Source organism: Homalodisca vitripennis, chromosome 4 (assembly GCF_021130785.1).
Source record: "Homalodisca vitripennis isolate AUS2020 chromosome 4, UT_GWSS_2.1, whole genome shotgun sequence".
Taxonomy (NCBI): domain Eukaryota; kingdom Metazoa; phylum Arthropoda; class Insecta; order Hemiptera; family Cicadellidae; genus Homalodisca; species Homalodisca vitripennis.
The window spans coordinates 197,472,723-197,491,818 of NC_060210.1; the positions used below are offsets into that span (position 1 = coordinate 197,472,723).

The 19,096-nt window shown below is 35.1% G+C and overlaps 1 non-coding gene across 1 annotated transcript; it reads right to left on the reverse strand.

Moving 5' to 3' along the window:
• Positions 1 to 276: 276 nt before the first annotated feature.
• On the reverse strand, positions 277 to 358 carry Trnas-aga. The gene has a single exon. It is a non-coding gene; the product is annotated as a tRNA-Ser (tRNA).
• Positions 359 to 19,096: the final 18,738 nt, after the last annotated feature.

A 19,096-nucleotide genomic window follows, 5' to 3' on the forward strand; every position in this document is an offset into this window, starting at 1 on the left:
AAAATACGTAGAAAAAGTGACTGTCAATGGTTGTATAGTTTGTGTCTAATTTGATTGGAAATTATTAAAATTTAACTGTAATTAGTTGACATAAATATTTAGCTTCAAATTCCCTTATTTGTATATAATGGCCAGTAAAACAAAGGAGCTCCTCCATAGATCAAAAATAAATAATTACATGTTATTAAAATATTGTTCAATGAAATTTTAAATTTTTCATGAAAACAGTAAATATACTAATAAAGTTTTTCATGCATTTTTTTGCAAAAAGATTTGCGCAGTCGGTAGGACTCGAACCTACGCTCCCAGAGGGAATCTGATTTCTAGTCAGACGCCTTAACCACTCGGCCACGACTGCTGCTGAAAGGAGAAATGAAAACTACACTGATAAAAAGCACATAAGAGTAAATACATAGAGGAGTGTTATATACAGTATGTTTTAATACCCCAAAGGACCCTTTTAAAACCGTGTCCGTGTATCTGCCTCTCCATCTCTCTGCCTCTCCATCTCTCTGCCTCTCCATCTCTCTGCTAGAGACTTCAAACTTGGTACGTAGGTTTGGTCCGATGAAGAACTTTACTGGGGTTAAAAGACCAAAGGCAACGAATTTGCCCCTGGAAGGAGATGTTTTGTGCCATTTTGGTTATCACATATCGATATAGTTGGAATGCTCGTATGTATGAATGGGTTCGAAGTGTCAAAGGGCAAAGTTGCCCTCACAGTTCAGTTATAAACAGTTCGGTAAAGTCTTTCTTGACTTTCTCTTGAATCTATCAATATCCGTTTTATTGGCTTATTTACCGTACCAGTTTATGATAGATAAATAATAATTCTTACTTTTATCCGTTATTTAAAATTTTATTTTATTATCTAGACTAATTATTTAATACTGTTGTCGTCGTTTTTTTATTTATTTTTTTTCATTAAGGTCGGTCCTCTTTTAAGCCTTATTCTGTCCGTCCTCATGGGCCACTGGCCTGTGCGAGGATCTTATCTAACAGAATAAGGGGGAGAGTCGATACAGTACAAGGTCGATGGTACTGATAAAAAGTGCTTCGGTCACAGACAGAATTTGAACCTGAGCTATCTCTAACTCAGACCCAAAGTGCACCTCTTAGACCGCTCTGCATCGGCATTCCCAACAATAGAGGAAAATCTGGAACTTATAGAATGATTCTATAGAAATTCTAGAGGTCTGAAGCCGACGACATGCTGGGCCCCTGGGCTCCACAATGAAACGTATATAATGACAGGCTGTTTCCATAATGACAATTCCAATTTTCAACGATGAGCAGTGACGAATCAATGGCGTGCGTTCACCACTTGAACTGTCGGCCTAATGTGACCACTTCCGGTCCTGTTGTGGTCAGCCCATAACTAACCGGAAGTGCTGAGGCGTCGCTGCCGCCATAGATCGCGCGCCTAATGTCCCAGCTAACCCGCGCTCTAATACCCTCTTAATTGCGAAATGTTTATTGCCAAAACATAACCCCGCAGATTCGCGCTGATTTAGCCGGGTTTTATGCAAATCGGGAGCGGGCCAGGCCGGGGCATGTGTGAAAACAAGTGAAATTACTGGAGTGTTAACAACTGTATTATCCACCACACCCCTGTGGACTTGTTGATGTATGGCGTGGAGTAGACTACCCCTTCCTTACCGTTGTCTGCACTGCATGATGCATGGCTGGGGTGGCAGCAGCACGATCCTACAACAATAGCGTATCAAAAGTAACAACAAATATAAATAATAACAAATATGCAACAAAGTAAAACAACATGCGTAGCAAAATAATTAATAAGATAATAATAATAAATTTTTTATTGTCTTTACAACAATATTTTTAGTAGTAATGTTACAAACAATAAAAATGTTGAATGTTTTATAATAGTTAATAATAAATATTATAATGTAAAAGTAAAAAAATAAAGTTTAGTTTTTTTGTAGCCTACAGAAATTTTAATTAATTTGTTAATAGGTTTATTGCTTAGATACAAAAAATTTAAATAATACAAATTTAATTCGAAGTTCAATTTGAATTTTGGCAATAATCTATAAATTTATCCACATCATAAAACACATTATTGGTTAAAGTGATTTTAATTTGCATTTTAACAATCGATGATTTTGTTCATTCCTTATGTTTTCTAGCAAAAAGTTAAAAAGACATCCTCCAGAATAAGAGGAAAGATTTTCATTTAAAGAAATTATTGCTTTTAAAGTAACTTATTCAATATTGAAATCTTTAAAATGTATCCTACATTTAAAAGAATCAATGTGCACACACATTACATACATGTTTAGTTTTTTTTAATCAGAAACAAATATTTGTTATTTTCAGTGCTAACAAAAAATGTAACAGTAAAGTTGTTTAGTAATAATTTTGACTATCGTTAGTGTTACCATTTTAAAGATCTTCAATAACAACATTTCACGTAATGGTTACCGATTACATGTTTTACTACTCTAGTGGTAACATTGTATAATTATTCAGGATGAAAGTAAATGAAATGTAATATAACATGTTTTACACAAGTCTTGCATGGTGTAAAACTCTTGGGCTGAAAAAAAAAACAATGTCATTGCTTCTCAACAGTCCTAATTGGTGTTCTCTTTATCGCATCAGGTGCACAATTAATTGAGATGCACAATGAGTTCAGGTGCACAGCTGAGACATTAGAACACCGGATGGCGGCTGGGTTAACAAGACTCTTTTGTAGTCAAGGTGTCTCAGACGATGCAAGGAGTTCGTTTTGAACCTCATCGTTGCTGAATTGTTGGATCTCTCCAGACGGACGAGGACTCCAGATTCCAACACTCAAGTCTGTGCCATTGTCAGATTCCAGACGCTGCACTAAGTGGAAGTTAAATTGGAGCAAAAACTCAACATTCTCACGATTCACTTAGTGAAATCGTCAAAATAAACTCCAGTAGTTACATCTCAGAATAGGATCGTAATGTATTGTGGTGTATTGTGTTTGATACATGTCTCATAGTATCGGAAGTATTGTGTATCATACATGTCTCATAGCATCGAAAGTATTGTGTATCATACATGTCTCATAGCATCGAAAGTATTGTGTATCATACATGTCTCATAGTATCGGAAGTATTGTGTATCATACATGTCTCATAGCATCGAAAGTATTGTGTATCATACATGTCTCATAGTATCGGAAGTATTGTGTATCATACGTGTCTCATAGTATCGAAAGTATTGTGTATCATACATGTCTCATAGTATCGAAAGTATTGTGTATCATACGTGTCTCATAGTATCGAAAGTATTGTGTATCATACATGTCTCATAGCATCGAAAGGAAGTTCTCATTCATACTCAATGAAGGTGAAAATCTAGCAAACATTTTTAGCCGTTGGGAACAACAGGGTCGCAGGTGGTGGAAGCTATAGCCTGGCTCATTCATTACAGCATGCAAACAAGCGTGCAAGCCACCAAGAAAACTAATTAGCCGATATGATTAGGCAATTGTGGTCCGGGGTAACCAGGGATAATTAATAGAGGGTTGATTGAAGGGGAGTGGTGCGGAGGGGGGGGAGGGGAGATGAGCACCTGTTCTGTTCACCGATAGGTTAATCAATCCGTTCTGCGAGCGGTGTCGACGACTCGCTTTCCCGTTCGAGGGTACGAGAACCTTGGGAGCGTAAAAACCGTTTGTTTTTACACCCCAACTCTAACCGACACTTATTGGCCTATAAGTTTTAAACTAACATTCCCATGCTTTTCAAACTGTTAAATTAGTCCCTCGCTCCGAGTGATTTGTTTCTTTTCAAACGTTGAGTGGTTTTGTTCTACTGTTTCACTGCTTCAATTACAATGACGTTTGTTGGGAATCCAGTTTCACGTCGCTTTGGCGAATCGAAGTTTTTCTGTGGTATGGAGCATGTTAATATGTTCTAGTGTTTTATTTGATGTCAAAGAATAAGCCTCACAAAAGTACAGTAAATTGATCACGAAGAGTTCGCGTTTGCAGGATAGAAAACTTATTATTAAATTTAATGTATTATATAAGGTTTGGTTAGACTTTTTCTATCTTTATTATTTTATATTAGTTCATATTTTCATTGTTCAATATTGTTTCTTACGTAAATAAAATTTAGATATATTTAGTTAATGTTCCACAATGTAAAAAGTTTGAAACTAATGTAAATGAATCAAAAGTTACATTTATATCATATTGCCAACTTTGCCGAAGGTCGGACTCGATTAGAGTCGTAGGTATATACATACATTTTTATGTACTACTAAATTACTCCTACTTGGATTATGTTAATATTAACACTTTAAAACATAGTAATAATAAAAGTAGGCTAGAAGCTTTGGTATATGACATTCTTTTACACTTCCTTAAAAATGGATGTTTGTTGAGTTAACAAATTTCAGCAGTAACCAAATAAATCACATTATTTCCGAGGTCAAAATGGATATGAAAAGAAGAATTGTAAAAATGTATAATTTATCTCTGTATAATCAATATCCATTTTGGATTGAGTAGGCTAAAATTGGTTTTTATGGTACCTTTGGTTTTGTCTCGTCAAGACCCTTAATTTGAGGTATTACTCGAGGGGTCCTCCCACAATTTTGGGGGAGACAAATGTAACTTTGAAGGCTATCAAACCATAAATTACTCCACATAATGTGAAAATCTTCAACCCTAGAACTTTGTGGTGGGGCAGTAGAACATTTATGAAACCGTTTTACTTTGAAAAACTAATCTGTCACATCAGAACTTTGGTTCCTCCACCAGTCCACAATCCATCATTGGTTCTTCTGGTGTCAACTCTTCAGCTAATCGACGCCGCCAGCACCAGGAGACAGCGGCTCCATCACTCGGTTCGCTACGCTCGCTGCTGCCGATGGATGGATCAAGGGCTGCCGGAACCGGCAACGCGTCCTTCTGTCACTGTGATCCATCTCCCGGACTCCCGCGCTCGCCGAGTCACGTGACCGGTTGACAAGTGCTTTAATTGATAGTCTCGGTGCCCCCCCCCCGCCCCACCGCGCTGATACCGGGTCAGATTTGTCTGTGTCACTGTTTAAATAATGAAGCGCCCATTGTTCGGAGCAGTCTTGTCGCACAAGCGCCTGCTCATCTGTAATAGAGAACATTAAATGGATCGACATGTCTTTCAGATTAACACAGACATGAGTGATTTAGGAGAGTTCAGACTGATAATGAAGTTCCTTCTACCAATCTTATTATATGTTCATTGTATACCTGCCAGTATATATTTGTTTGTAAATTATTTAAACGTATGAAGGGATACTCGCATTTCTACCAGCTCAAAACAGAAACATGTACTATCCTGAACTATGGTTTGGTGTATTTGGAGTATAACAGCAGAACAAACAACATTATTGTGTATTCTTACCAGCAAACTAAAATTCGTCCCTTTATAAACAATTCTTTTACTTTAATGTACTTCTCTTTTAATTAGATAACCAATATAACATAACATTTTATAGAATCTTAATACTATTTCCATTAGTCTAAAATGTCCAGATATAAATTATGTTATTATTATAAATTGTATTGGTAAAATAAATTAGTTAAATATTAAAGTCTTCAATATATTAAGAGTTTCATAAAGTTTATGTATATTTAAACATTGACTAGTAAGTAAAAATAAGGTTGACAACAGTTTAAATTGATTAAATTATGCTCTTATCAACTTAATGTATTTTTCTTTAAAAGGTTAATTTTAGTTAAATATGGTGAGAAACTTTTAATATTACCACAATGATCTGCACATCAGGTCCTTATCAGAGAAGACCGGACTGTTATCAGACCTTTCCTTGTCTATTGTTTAGTTTTATCTAACCACGCAACTAGTTAATGTGGTTAGATTATATTCCATAATAATCTTGTTTGTAAAGTCTGTATTTTTTCGGAATAAATTTCATTATTACTCAAAACATACTGAAATCATTACTCATTCATCATTACTTTCATTTGTCATTACTTTTATATAGACAATACTGATATCTAAGTTGTTGAATGTCACTTTATGGGACTTGGCTGAGCGTTAGCAAACATTTTTTGCTGGTGTTTAAGATAACCATCATGCCAACAAGAAAATTTCAGAATAAATAAATGTGAAAACAATCTGAGTACAGTCCAATTATTTTAACGTGCCATAGTAACACATGTGGTCTAAATGTCCGCAATACATGTTGAGAACGATTTCATAAAGCTCCCACCATATATGCATTACAAGAAGAGTATTACTATGGTGCATGCTCACCATCTGATTTGGCAGAGCGTCATTGAAGCCTATCGTTCAATTTATCTTTTGTCTGCAGCAGGATGTAAAAATTTCTTTTATGGAATCACTATCTGTCAGTCTTTCCGCAGGAAAACTCAAGAATGAAATGAGTTATATACTTGACAGTTTTGCATTAAATTTCAGTATGTAAATTAGTTACCGTGCTGAATTATTTTAATTATACTTTTAGTCAGGACTGACTGGTATTGTCGACGTCACTCTGCTAACAGACCCTGACTGTTGTACCACTCAGGGAGGCAAAGAAGACACGCCCAGGGCACCGATACTTTATGTGAACTTCCCGCCTTCCTTACGATCGGCAAGTGAGATCTTCTCCTCAATCTGTGGCGTGGTGTGAAGAGAGATCGATTCCCGCTCGGTAGTCTGCACTCTCCCTGTGTTATGTCTCATATAACCCCGGGTCGCTGTAAATCGTCGTAATAACGCGTTCCCGGTCCAAATGAAAATCGATTAATCGCGTAAGCTTGTCGCAGTTTTACGAGCGGACATCGCGGGATGACGGAGCGGCCTGTCACTCACTCACGAGGGAGAGAGATAGAGAGAACACCGCCGCCACGCCACGCTGTGAGAGCGACAAGGAGGGAAAGTCTGATCGCATTTGTCACGCTCTGGGACACGTGTCTCTTACTTGATTGATTTTCCCAAAACCGATCTTTAGTGCGAACGCTTGTCTCGACAAACCGATTTTCTTCCCCCAGATAATTATAAGCGTGATATTAAATGCTGTCTATTTCTCCTCCCCTCGGAAATAAACTCTGTAGTAACTCCACCTCATGTACTTTATGTTGTATGTGGGAATCGTATTTACTTAAGCTTACAATACAAATACGGTAAAACATTTATTTAACACCTTCACTGCTAGAGTGTACTGAGGGAGACCGTCTACTCTTAATAGACCCTTTCTGCCACAAGGCGTTCTCCGCAGTCAACGGGTTAATTGAAGTGACCCTTTACTCTGTACTTTAAAATTCACCCGAGGCATCAAAAACTCGTTTAAAACGCTTTCAGGTGTCAATTCTACACCGTTGACGAGTTTCTGGAGTTTAACTGGGAAACCGCCCGATTCAATGACTGACTCCAGCGCTTGAAGTGGTTGAGATGGGCGAAGGATGAATTAGACTTGAATGATGTAAGTTTGGATGTGGTGGAAATGTGGTGTGAGAGTTCAAGATTTTAGAATAAATTACAATGTTTGCCATATACAATGTGCAATTGTTACGAGCAATTAAAGATTTGATTTTATGACTGGAAGTGAATAATCCAGTTACTTATTGGATAAGTTTATAAGGACGTTGAGGTCAGATTTTTTGGAATGTCATCTGCTCTGACTCCTAGGGTTTTGTAAAAAATATCCAGGTGATGATGATGAGGTGAAAAGGTATACTTCAGTATTGTAAATTGGTTTTTATTAACCAAAATACGTAGCCCAGATCGAAATCCACACGGTTCGAATTCCACTTTAAAAGGCAGGAGGTACGTAGTTGCTAATCATCCTTGAAATCTTAAGGATGATTATGTAGTAAACTTATTTCTTAGGTTTATCCAACCGGTATTCCGTTTAAAACGTTATCGAAACAATGCGGACACAGGTATATAACCAAGTTTCGATTAAATAGTATCGATTGGCTCCCCAGAGCAAAATATCTCAAGATTATAAATAGCTAGCAACGTCTCCTCCATGACTCGTTACTATCCCATGCCTTTACCTTAACGGAGCCTCAATTTGCAGATACATTTAGAAAATGAAGAGTTTCCTTTAGTAGAGATGCATTTTACTGCAAGTTTAATCCTTTGTTAATGATTAATAATGATGTATCAATTTCATCATAAGTTCCTCATTAAATTTCTTCTCTCTAGTGCACTATGAATAAATAGATACAGAATGTGTCTATTTATGTAACACCAACATCTATAGTTATAAAGTCTTACATACGATGAAATATTGTATAACTTGGGTCATTTTAATGTAGTCTCTCTTTATACCACACATTGCACTTAGATAGACATCTTGAAGCAGTAGATTGGTGATATTTGAGAACTGCATATTGCACTTAGCACTTAATTGCCTGAAAACACGCAAAGTAATCAATTAACCGCTGAAATGAAACAACTCTGTCGAGGACAACAAACAGAGCAAAGGAGGGAGAACGTTAATACAGAACTATAGCGATCTATGTACGCGACACTCCTCCGCAAAGGATACTAAGCGTCCTGAGGGATCGCTTAGATGTACCTAGATCTGTGATAAGATATGATCGGTTTTCGGGTTAAGAAGTTGTCTGATTTCCGAGCAGCTGGGTTGTCATTTAATGCTATACTCCATGAGCACCCCCCTATATGTTTATCAGGCTAGTACACTAAAATTAATTGTTTTTTTGATGTAACTTCCTATTACAAAGTTGTATTTTGTTCAAAAACTATTGTGATTTGAGAGATTACTGGTTCGTTATATACTTTTGCTTTCGTTTCACCGTTCACTACCATTTACTACTTAGACAGTTTGTATTTTTAATTCTGATTGTATTCATTGTTTTATGACACTTTGTATGTAGGCCTAGTGTCTCTTTGTTAATGACGAACAAATTAATGAGTAATGTAATATAAATTTCAATATGCTTGTTTAATGTTTGGGAGTATTTTCTTTTGTTATCATAATGAAATGGTTTTATAAATGTGTTACTGTTTATGCCTATTTGAAATGTTTTACATTTAAATTGCCCTTCCACACAGGCTTGGCCTTGGAGGTACATCTTTATTTTCTATTCAAGCTTTTTATGTGTTTTTCATGTTATTTTTATATTAGTATATTCGGCTACATTGTACTAGTCAGACTTTGCATTTAGGTTAAGTTAAGTTAGTAGTAGTGTAATATTTATGTACTCTTGTAGGAGTACATAAACATATCAGAAAATAAAAATATTATTATTATTATAGTTATGCCTCCAAACAGGCTCAGCTTTGGAGGATGTATTGTATGAATTTATTCTGTCTTTCTTTTGGAATTATAATATTTTATAGGACCTCATAAATTGTTGTTATTTATATATATATATATCTATTTTATATTTATATATATATATATATATTTATATATTTATTATTTATGTTTTATATATATATATATATATATATATATATATATATATATATATATGTGTGCTGCTGAGCACAAAAAAGACAAAATTGAAGATGTTATAACCTTAAAGGAATTAATAAGGTCTTCCCTTGTCATGAAGAAAATTTAAATAGATTAAAATTAAAAAATCTGGAACAAGCACATCAATTACTTTTAAAAATCAAAATACCCAAATGGTCTAAATTTTAAGATAATTTTAACTTTTCCAAATTTCCATCTGTGCCATTAATGATATATCAGCTGGGTTTTTGAATGTTTTAGTTGCGTATTTACATTTTTGGTTATTTTATTTGTTGTGTTTCTTGTTTCTTGTTTTCTTCATTTATATTATGCTTCCTGAAGATGTGGGTATTAAATCCCACGAAATATATAGAAGCCTTGTAATCTTCGTTTTTCATTTCAATAAGTGAAATAGTATATATATATATATATATATATATATATATATATATATATATATATATATGTTGTTATTTGTATATTTATATGAAATCCTTGCAAAATGTTCATAAATATTCAATATACAATCAATAATATTTGTTAAAGATAGATATTTCAAACACCCATCCATCTTACTGATTGCTATCCATATAACTGAAGGAAAAATACTAACGAAGCATAAAGAGAAACATGAAGCATAAAGTAGAACTTTATAAAAAGGTTTAAATCGTGTAACGGCCAAGATCTTATAACAAATGTACAGATATTTATTGTACATGTACTACCGCATTGAAAGGATGGTCGCCTATAAATTTCGCCCTAGATCAACTCGGATAATGATAAAGTTTAAGACTCGCCGATCCGAAAGGAACAGGACCATTAAAACTTCCTGCAGTGATAGTTGTATCTGGAAGGTATTTTACGATAGTTCCAGTGTCGTTAATACAAGTATTACACTCCAGCGCCCTTCCACTAGATGCCCTCCAGCTGGAGCTGGAGCTGGAAGGATTAAGTTCAAGGTTTATCAGTCGAGTTTCTAGGTTAATACGGCTACAAGTTCCATTACAAGCCAATAGATGCTCCAGGAATTGTGCTTTCTATGTTAGTTACACAGGACGAGTTACTGCACTTTGTTAGTTATACGGAATGAGATAGTTATTGTAATAGTGGGTATTGCTATTGAGATACTCGGCTGCTTGGAGACTGACATTTGTAGTTTCTGTTAGTGTTCAGTTATGGTACGATACTGTGGATAAGTGTGTTTAGTAACTAATATGAACTTGTTATTTAATCTATCTTATGTGAAATAAAGTAAAGTAATGTCTTAAATTACCAGGCGACGTTAGGGCTAAGAAGCCCTCTCTAACACTTAACCTGGGGACCAACGCTTTAAAGGTGATTTCCAAACCACCACCAATGGCCGGGCAGGCGGGCTGCTTGCAGGGACAGGATCGCTCAGCGGTACCCATCCAAGCAGCAGCCACGCTCGACGTTGCTAGATTCTGTTATCTCGCGATAACCGCCGTACCCGCTACACTACGCCACTGGCAACCTATATTATGCTGAAATATGCTACACTTATACTATTGAGTTATAAAAAGATGATTTTAATATTATTTTTGCTAATTTTGGGGTGGAGGAATATAAGTCGTAATTCATTGCTGTAATTTGTGACTCTTTATTTGTTTTTAAATTTTAAAGTCGACTTTCGATAGTACAGTTTTATAAATTAAAGATGCCAGTTAGTTCTTAGCTTTATATTTTACGTAAATCATAATTATTGCACGTTTTAGTATTTATTTAATTTAAACATAAATCGTGTATTTTCATCTAATTTATACGTCGGTTGTGCAACAAGGTTAAATTCATGGCCTTAAAATATTTGAAATTATGTAATCTAAAGTACGTACATACAAGCATGTACATACAAGTATATACATTGTCCTATAACGCCCTCTATCTACCTATATTACGAGTTATTAAATATTTTAATTATACAAATAGAGGTTTTGTATTGAACCAAATTTCCCCTACCCCAAAGTGGAGGCTGGAGACAACTTAAGAAGTTTTAAAAGCCCATTCTCTACATTTCCACCTATTTAAAATGTTCTAACTCAATTCTCTTTCTTACATAGGTTACATTATTTTAATTCTAAGTTAAAAATTTGAGTGACAGGCTTCCGGAATGTATAATAATATGTTAAATGTAACCCTATTGTATTTAAAAAGTTGAATACAAATTTTAAAATATGAGCTCAAGGTATGGTATACTAGTCTTTCACCATCACTGATATTCATTTATCACCTTTATCACTGAGCGAGCCAGTTTACGCTGAGTATTCAAATTGCTCCCTGAAAAGCTGAAGAGAGGCCGTATTAATTTTGTGGGGGTGACAAGAAAAATATTTTCAATTTATAAACAAAACGCCCGGCAATTCATTATGTATTCAGAAACCATTTGAAAGATTGAATCTTCCCTCGGGAGTACACAGGAACAAAAATTTGAAATATGTTTGGCCGCAGTGGTGTTTTTTATCAGTAAGATGACATATGAGTTGATATGAGACTGTATTAGGGTCCACCCCAGTAATGCCAACCTTACCCGCGCTCTGACAGGCTGACAAACCTTCCAAACCTCATTACCCTTGCTTGCCCATATATCCCAGGTCTTCTCTCTTTATACGAGTCCATTTCGTGTTATTTTTCACAGTTTGTGTTTATATTGACTAGGTATGTGATCAGTTATATTTCCTTTATCTATCTATGTTGAATAGATACAACAGTAACAAACCATTTTCAGAAGAGCACGAAATATTTTAAAAAAATGTATAATTTATTATATACGTATAATTTTAAATATTCACGATGAGATTTATTTTAAATCGTAACATATAATAATACAAATAAAAATTGTTTTAAATCTCTGTGACTTTTAAACAGTCCCAATCTCTCCGTTCATTAATTCATTTGTGTAGTCATGCCCTATCTGTTACAAAAATATAATAAAAATAAATATAATATAATATAAAATACATAAAATATATAAAATATAATATAATTTAAAAAAAATTAATTTACTTGGAAGTCATTCTCCTCGCATCGTTAAGAGCCTAAAAGTACTTTCACGCAATTTTGGTAGCCAAATTAAGGATATGTTTGATTTGAAAGAACTTATTAATATACATACTTACGATTTTGACTTTTTCTTGCATGTTTTATGTATTTTAAAAATCAAAATGGTAAAAGACAGAAAAGTTTGGATTTTAATTTCTGAATAACCCACAAAATTTTTAAAATATAGAAGCTTTTGTTTGCTTATTGGTTTCATTTATATTGATACGTTTGTATTCCAATTTTACATTATTCTCTGAAGATTAAAATAAAAGTGGGGCCTGTGCGACCAGCTCTTAATATATATAAACCTTGCTTTAAAATATACCACAATAAATTTCTGCTTAATTATGAAAATTAAATGGTCTAAACTGGTGGAAAAATTCTTTTATAATTGTCCTATAACAGAATATCATACTTTTAAATTCAAGGAAAACAATTATAGTGTAGAAATTACACGTTATAAAATATTACAACAAAAATGATAGTAGAATAAAATTCATTGAAAGACTTGTAACACTGTTTATAACAATAAAATCAGTGCAACCCCACACACATAGCGGCAAAGAAAAGTTAGAGAAGGGAAGAGGGACTGCGTAGCATATCAAGTAACATGCCCTTAACAAGCGGCAATCCCCGCCACACACCGGAGTCGTGCGGGATTGGCCGCATTCAGGGTGAAGGGGCAGCGACTACCGCGGCTGTCGCCGGCCCGTCCCGCGTCCCCGGGGACCCTATGATTGATAGCTCACACACGCACACACACACGCACGTACCGCATTATGCGCGCTCTTCGATCATCTTGTCTCGGTGAAACAAATCGCTTTTCCATATTTATGTAAATCCCGCACATAAACCTTCAGCGGAGGAGCCATCCCGCTTATTGACCGCCCTCCTCAATACAACCGCGGGTCTATCTAGAGCAGATAAGAGTTAGATACCTTCAGTGGAGGAGTCATCCCGCTTATTGACCGCCCTCCTCAATACAACCGCGGGTCCATCTAGAGCAGATAAGAGTTAGATACCTTCAGTGGAGGAGTCATCCCGCTTATTGACCGCCCTCCTCAATACAACCTCAGGTCCATCTAGAGCAGATAAGAGTTAGATACCTTCAGTGGAGGAGTCATCCCGCTTATTGACCGCCCTCCTCAATACAACCGCGGGTCCATCTAGAGCAGATAAGAGTTAGATACCTTCAGTGGAGGAGTCATCCCGCTTATTGACCGCCGTCCTCAATACAACCTCAGTCCATCTAGAGCAGATAAGAGTTAGATACCTTCAGTGGAGGAGTCATCCCGCTTATTGACCGCCTCCTCAATACAACCTCAGGTCCATCTAGAGCAGATAAGAGTTAGATACCTTCAGTGGAGGAGTCATCCCGCTTATTGACCGCCCTCCTCAATACAACCGCGGGTCCATCTAGAGCAGATAAGAGTTAGATACCTTCAGTGGAGGAGTCATCCCGCTTATTGACCGCCCTCCTCAATACAACGTCCATCTAGAGCAGATAAGAGTTAGATACCTTCAGTGGAGGAGTCATCCCGCTTATTGACCGCCCTCCTCAATACAACCGCGGGTCCATCTAGAGCAGATAAGAGTTAGATACCTTCAGTGGAGGAGTCATCCCGCTTATTGACCGCCCTCCTCAATACAACCGCGGGTCCATCTAGAGCAGATAAGAGTTAGATACCTTCAGTGGAGGAGTCATCCCGCTTATTGACCGCCCTCCTCAATACAACCGCGGGTCCATCTAGAGCAGATAAGAGTTAGATACCTTCAGTGGAGGAGTCATCCCGCTTATTGACCGCCCTCCTCAATACAACCTCAGGTCCATCTAGAGCAGATAAGAGTTAGATACCTTCAGTGGAGGAGTCATCCCGCTTATTGACCGCCCTCCTCAATACAACCTCAGGTCCATCTAGAGCAGATAAGAGTTAGATACCTTCAGTGGAGGAGTCATCCCGCTTATTGACCGTCCTTCTCAATACAACCGCGGGTTCATCTAGAATAGATAAGGGGTTTTTTAGATGTCCAGGTTTTGTAGTTGTTTCGTGGGCTATTAAACTTGTACTGATCTCCTGTTCTCCAACATGTTTGGTAATGTTTAATGCATTAATACTATTTATCTTTGATACTTAGGCCAATTATATTTAAAAAATGTTATACTATTTTATCTTGGTTTTGACCCAAAGGAAATTTTGAGAGGAAGTGGATTATTATTAAAAATTATTATTGACAGTATCATAAATTACTAAAAATGTATTTTTAAAATTTATATCAATAATTTTAATTTGTTAAATTATATAATTACTAAGTATTAAATTATAAATGATTATTATGAAAATGAAAATCATTAAAAATTGAGATTTTTCAAATTACCATCGTGATCAAAATAAAATCAGAATATCGGCAATATAAAATATTTTATGAAACATTAAATTAATAATTATATTGAAAAAATATTGATTTTGTATTCATAAATATTAAAAGTACATAGCGATATGAATAAATAAATAGGTGGCCAACCCTAAATTGTGCTAGAGCTTTGTATGTGCTGGACAAAACAAATAAAACTCTGTAAAATGTCGAGGGGGGTGGGGGGAGGGAGTGGACATACACACGTGCCCTGAGAGATAGTTCCACATACAGTAGCTCTGAGCTGGCCCTGGGAACCCCGCTCAAAGGCGTCACGTGACACAGGTCCGTGATAACGCGCGGGTTGGCGGGGCGGCGTTTCAAAGCGTTTAGTGATAACGGTTCTCTGTCCGTTTTACTGATCACAGAACAAGTGCAATCGAGTATATCGAATATTTAAATTAATATTTAAATAGCGTTACAAATTCAAACATTCTCTTGATATATATTCCATCAGTTACTAAACAAGAAATAATACATTTAAACATATTGAAAACAAAGTAAACCAAAAAGATGACAAACAAGAATTATACAAGTAATCTCGAGTATACAAAATTTACTGTAGTGACTGTGAAAGCTATTATATTGGACAAACTGGCAGAAATTTTAATAAAAGGTTAAAGAACATATACAAGCTTTGAAAAAAAAACATGTCTACAATTTCGCTGAACATTTATTAGAAACTGACCGTAACTACAAAAATATTGAGAAGAACATGGACATTTTGGATATCGAAAGAAAGGAGAAAGTTTAAACACGAAAGAAAAAATTACATATTTATCTAAATTATAACAAAGATCCTCACATCATATTAAATAGCAATCTAAAAAATAAGGCAAACCCTATCTTTGAAAATATATTAATACAGAATACTAATCAACATTTACAACTGTGTAATATAAATTTAACATCTGTTTAAATAGACCACATGTGTATATTTAGTTATTTATTGTTTATTATTTAGTTAGAGGTTAATATTCACACTGATGATGGTTTAATACTGAAACAAGTGTCTGAAATAAAATAATGTTCCAAAAGGTTTTTAGTTGGCTATTCATTATTCTAATATAAAGATAAACCTGTAATGAGGAGTTAATAAAATAATTAATAATAAACTTTGAAATTAAAAAAAAAATGTTTTTAGCAGGCAAAATTAGGGCCATGCGATTCTTCTCTTTCCCCTAATCTGCATTATAATAAAGATAAATTAATTGAAATTGTGCTTTAAACGTAAAATAGATTTTAACATATATCAATCAACAACTAAAAAACTATTTTATAACAAAAAGTAAAAAGCTTTAATTAAAAGGATTTATTCCGTCAAGATACAGCCCAGAACACTTACGACGGACCGGATTAAGAAATCAGCGGCACTTAAGAATTGATAAAGGAATTTTCAGACCTTGTTTAGCAAAGTACTTCTCTAAATAGTTTTATATCAACATTTATAATCACTGAATAGTTCATAGAGTTTTTTAAAATAATTTAATCACATTTTCACTACTATTTCAATAGGGAATAATAATAACTGTTGACATTTCCTTTAAAAGGTATATCTACCAATACTAAGAGAGAGAACATAAATAAATTATGCTACTGTTGGAATAGTTGGCTAAAATTATAGAAAGGGATGAAAAATGTATCGTAACGATTAAAATAGATTTACGAGTCTTTTATTGTTAACTAGCAGTTTCCCGCGGCTTCACCCGCAAACCTACGAAGGCTTTGCACGTACACGACCACTTCTTGTTGGAGTAAATTATATTTCCGACGCTAATCTTGAGTTGGTCTTGTTGCCACAATCAAGAAAATATGTCAAAAAGTGTATATTTATGGCGATTGTAATTTGTTCCGATCTGAGACTTTTTGCGCCATACTTGATTTTGTTTTGTTTCACAATAAAATAAAAATATATACACAGGCAAAGGTCTGAGAAGCCTACTTCTGTCAAATGACATCTAATAAAGCTTTTACAATGGTCTTTAAATTACGTAATGGATAATAGTAACTTTGACTTTTATATCTCCATTACAGCACTGACCAAGCACTGTAAACTTATTTGCTAAAATGTACAGTTAAAAGTATATATTTACTGAAAATTGTAATCTTTTACTTTGTGCTTAATAGTGATTTGCAGCAAAGCTCGAAATAAGAATTGTTGTTATTATCAAGCTTACTCTATGCTTTCAAGACTATAAATGTACATACATAGAAAATAGTGTTTAAATTAAATAAACGTATTTTTTTGGTGTCATAAAACAATCTTTAGACGGAACAGTTGATTATATTTCACTGTCTTTATCACCCTATACTATTGTATACAAATCTCTTTCTTTTTCTATTTACCTGATTTATCCGTTAACTTCTGCAATACCTTAATAGTTATTCTGCTATTTAGGGCGGAGACGAATCCAACAAATCAGAGATGATTATAATCGGTACAGCCATTCTTGTGTTGTAAATCGTGTAACCTTACCCGACTTTGTTTTATGTACGTAGATGATCTCCTTGAGCACCAGAAATTCAGTTTTAGAAAAATACACTTCAGAAAAACTGTAAGTACCAACTGGGCAGTGTCACAAAATTGTAATTAATCATATCTTACAAAATCTTTGGAGGCTAAAACCTCTCCATAACAGGCGCGTTTTTCGTAAATTATTACTCGGTCTACCGGTTACGAAATGCTCGTCATTATACTGCACATATATTTGCCTACCAGCGCCCTTTGCAATATTTCAGAAACGAGTTCTTCCCAATTTTAAACTTGTTTAACTTTCACCAGTGAAACGGAAGTTTCTCAACAGTAGCATTATTGTCGGTCAACGCAACTTGCGTGCAATAATAACGACCCAACAGAGGCTTCTTGAACTCCTATCGTAGGCAATCATCTGTGCAATAAGTCTAGAGATATGAATCTTGGTAGATATGTTCCTCTTGGGCAATGGAAGACCATATTGATTTTGAGGTCAAAAGGTCAAAGACCAGTCCGTCTGTCCGTGTACGTTTGTATGACAACTCTTGATATAAAAACTTAGAGATTTGAAACTTGGTAAATCCCAAAAAAGTATTTTAATAAGTATGGTTAAGGTTGAATATCGATACATCAATCCGTTTCAAATATATATCTAGGCATATCGGGACTTAAATACATAAGGGGTTACTTGCCCATTAATTCTGCTAGGAACTTCGTAGAGATGTGTTATTCATATCAATGTGTTTCTATTCAATTTACCATTAAAATGATATGTCACAAGATAGAGGTTGCAGTTCGATAATTGATACTTATCCCCCTCGCATACCCCTTTAAAAAGAGGAGAGGAAATTTCTTTATCACTGAAAAAAAAAAAAAGTTTTTAATAAGTATGGTGAAAGTTATACATCGCTACCTCAAACCGTTTGGGATATATCCAGGTGTATCAGGACTTAATTTACACCCTGAGATGTAAGGGGTAATTTGCCCATAACTTTTTCTATTCAATAGCCCATTAAAATGATATGTCCCAAGATAGAGGTTGCAGTTCGATAATTGATACTTATCCCCCTCGCATACCCCTTTAAAAAGAGGAGAGGAATTTCTTTATCACTGAAAAAATCAAAAAAAGTTTTTAATAAGTATGGTGAAAGTTATACAGCGCTACCTCAAACCGTTTGGGATATATCCAGGTGTATCAGGACTTAATTTACACCCTGAGATGTAAGGGGTAATTTGCCCATAACTTTTTCTATTCAATAGCCCATTAAAATGATATGTCACAAGATAGAGGATTGCAAGTTCGAAAATTGATATTATCCACATCCTCGCATTTTACCCCTTGGAAAAGAGGAGGGATTCTTTATCACTGAAAAAATCAAAAAAGTTTTTAATAAGTATGGTGAAAGTTATACAGCGCTACCTCAAACCGTTTGGGATATATCCAGGTGTATCAGGACTTAATTTACACCCTGAGATGTAAGGGGTAATTTGCCCATAACTTTTTCTATTCAATAGCCCATTAAAATGATATGTCCCAAGATAGAGGTTGCAGTTCGATAATTGATACTTATCCCCCTCGCATACCCCTTTATTTCTTTATCACTGAAAAAATCAAAAAAGTTTTAATAAGTATGGTGAAAGTTATACAGCGCTACCTCAAATGGGATATATCCAGGTGTATCAGGACTTAATTTACACCCTGATATGTAAGGGGTA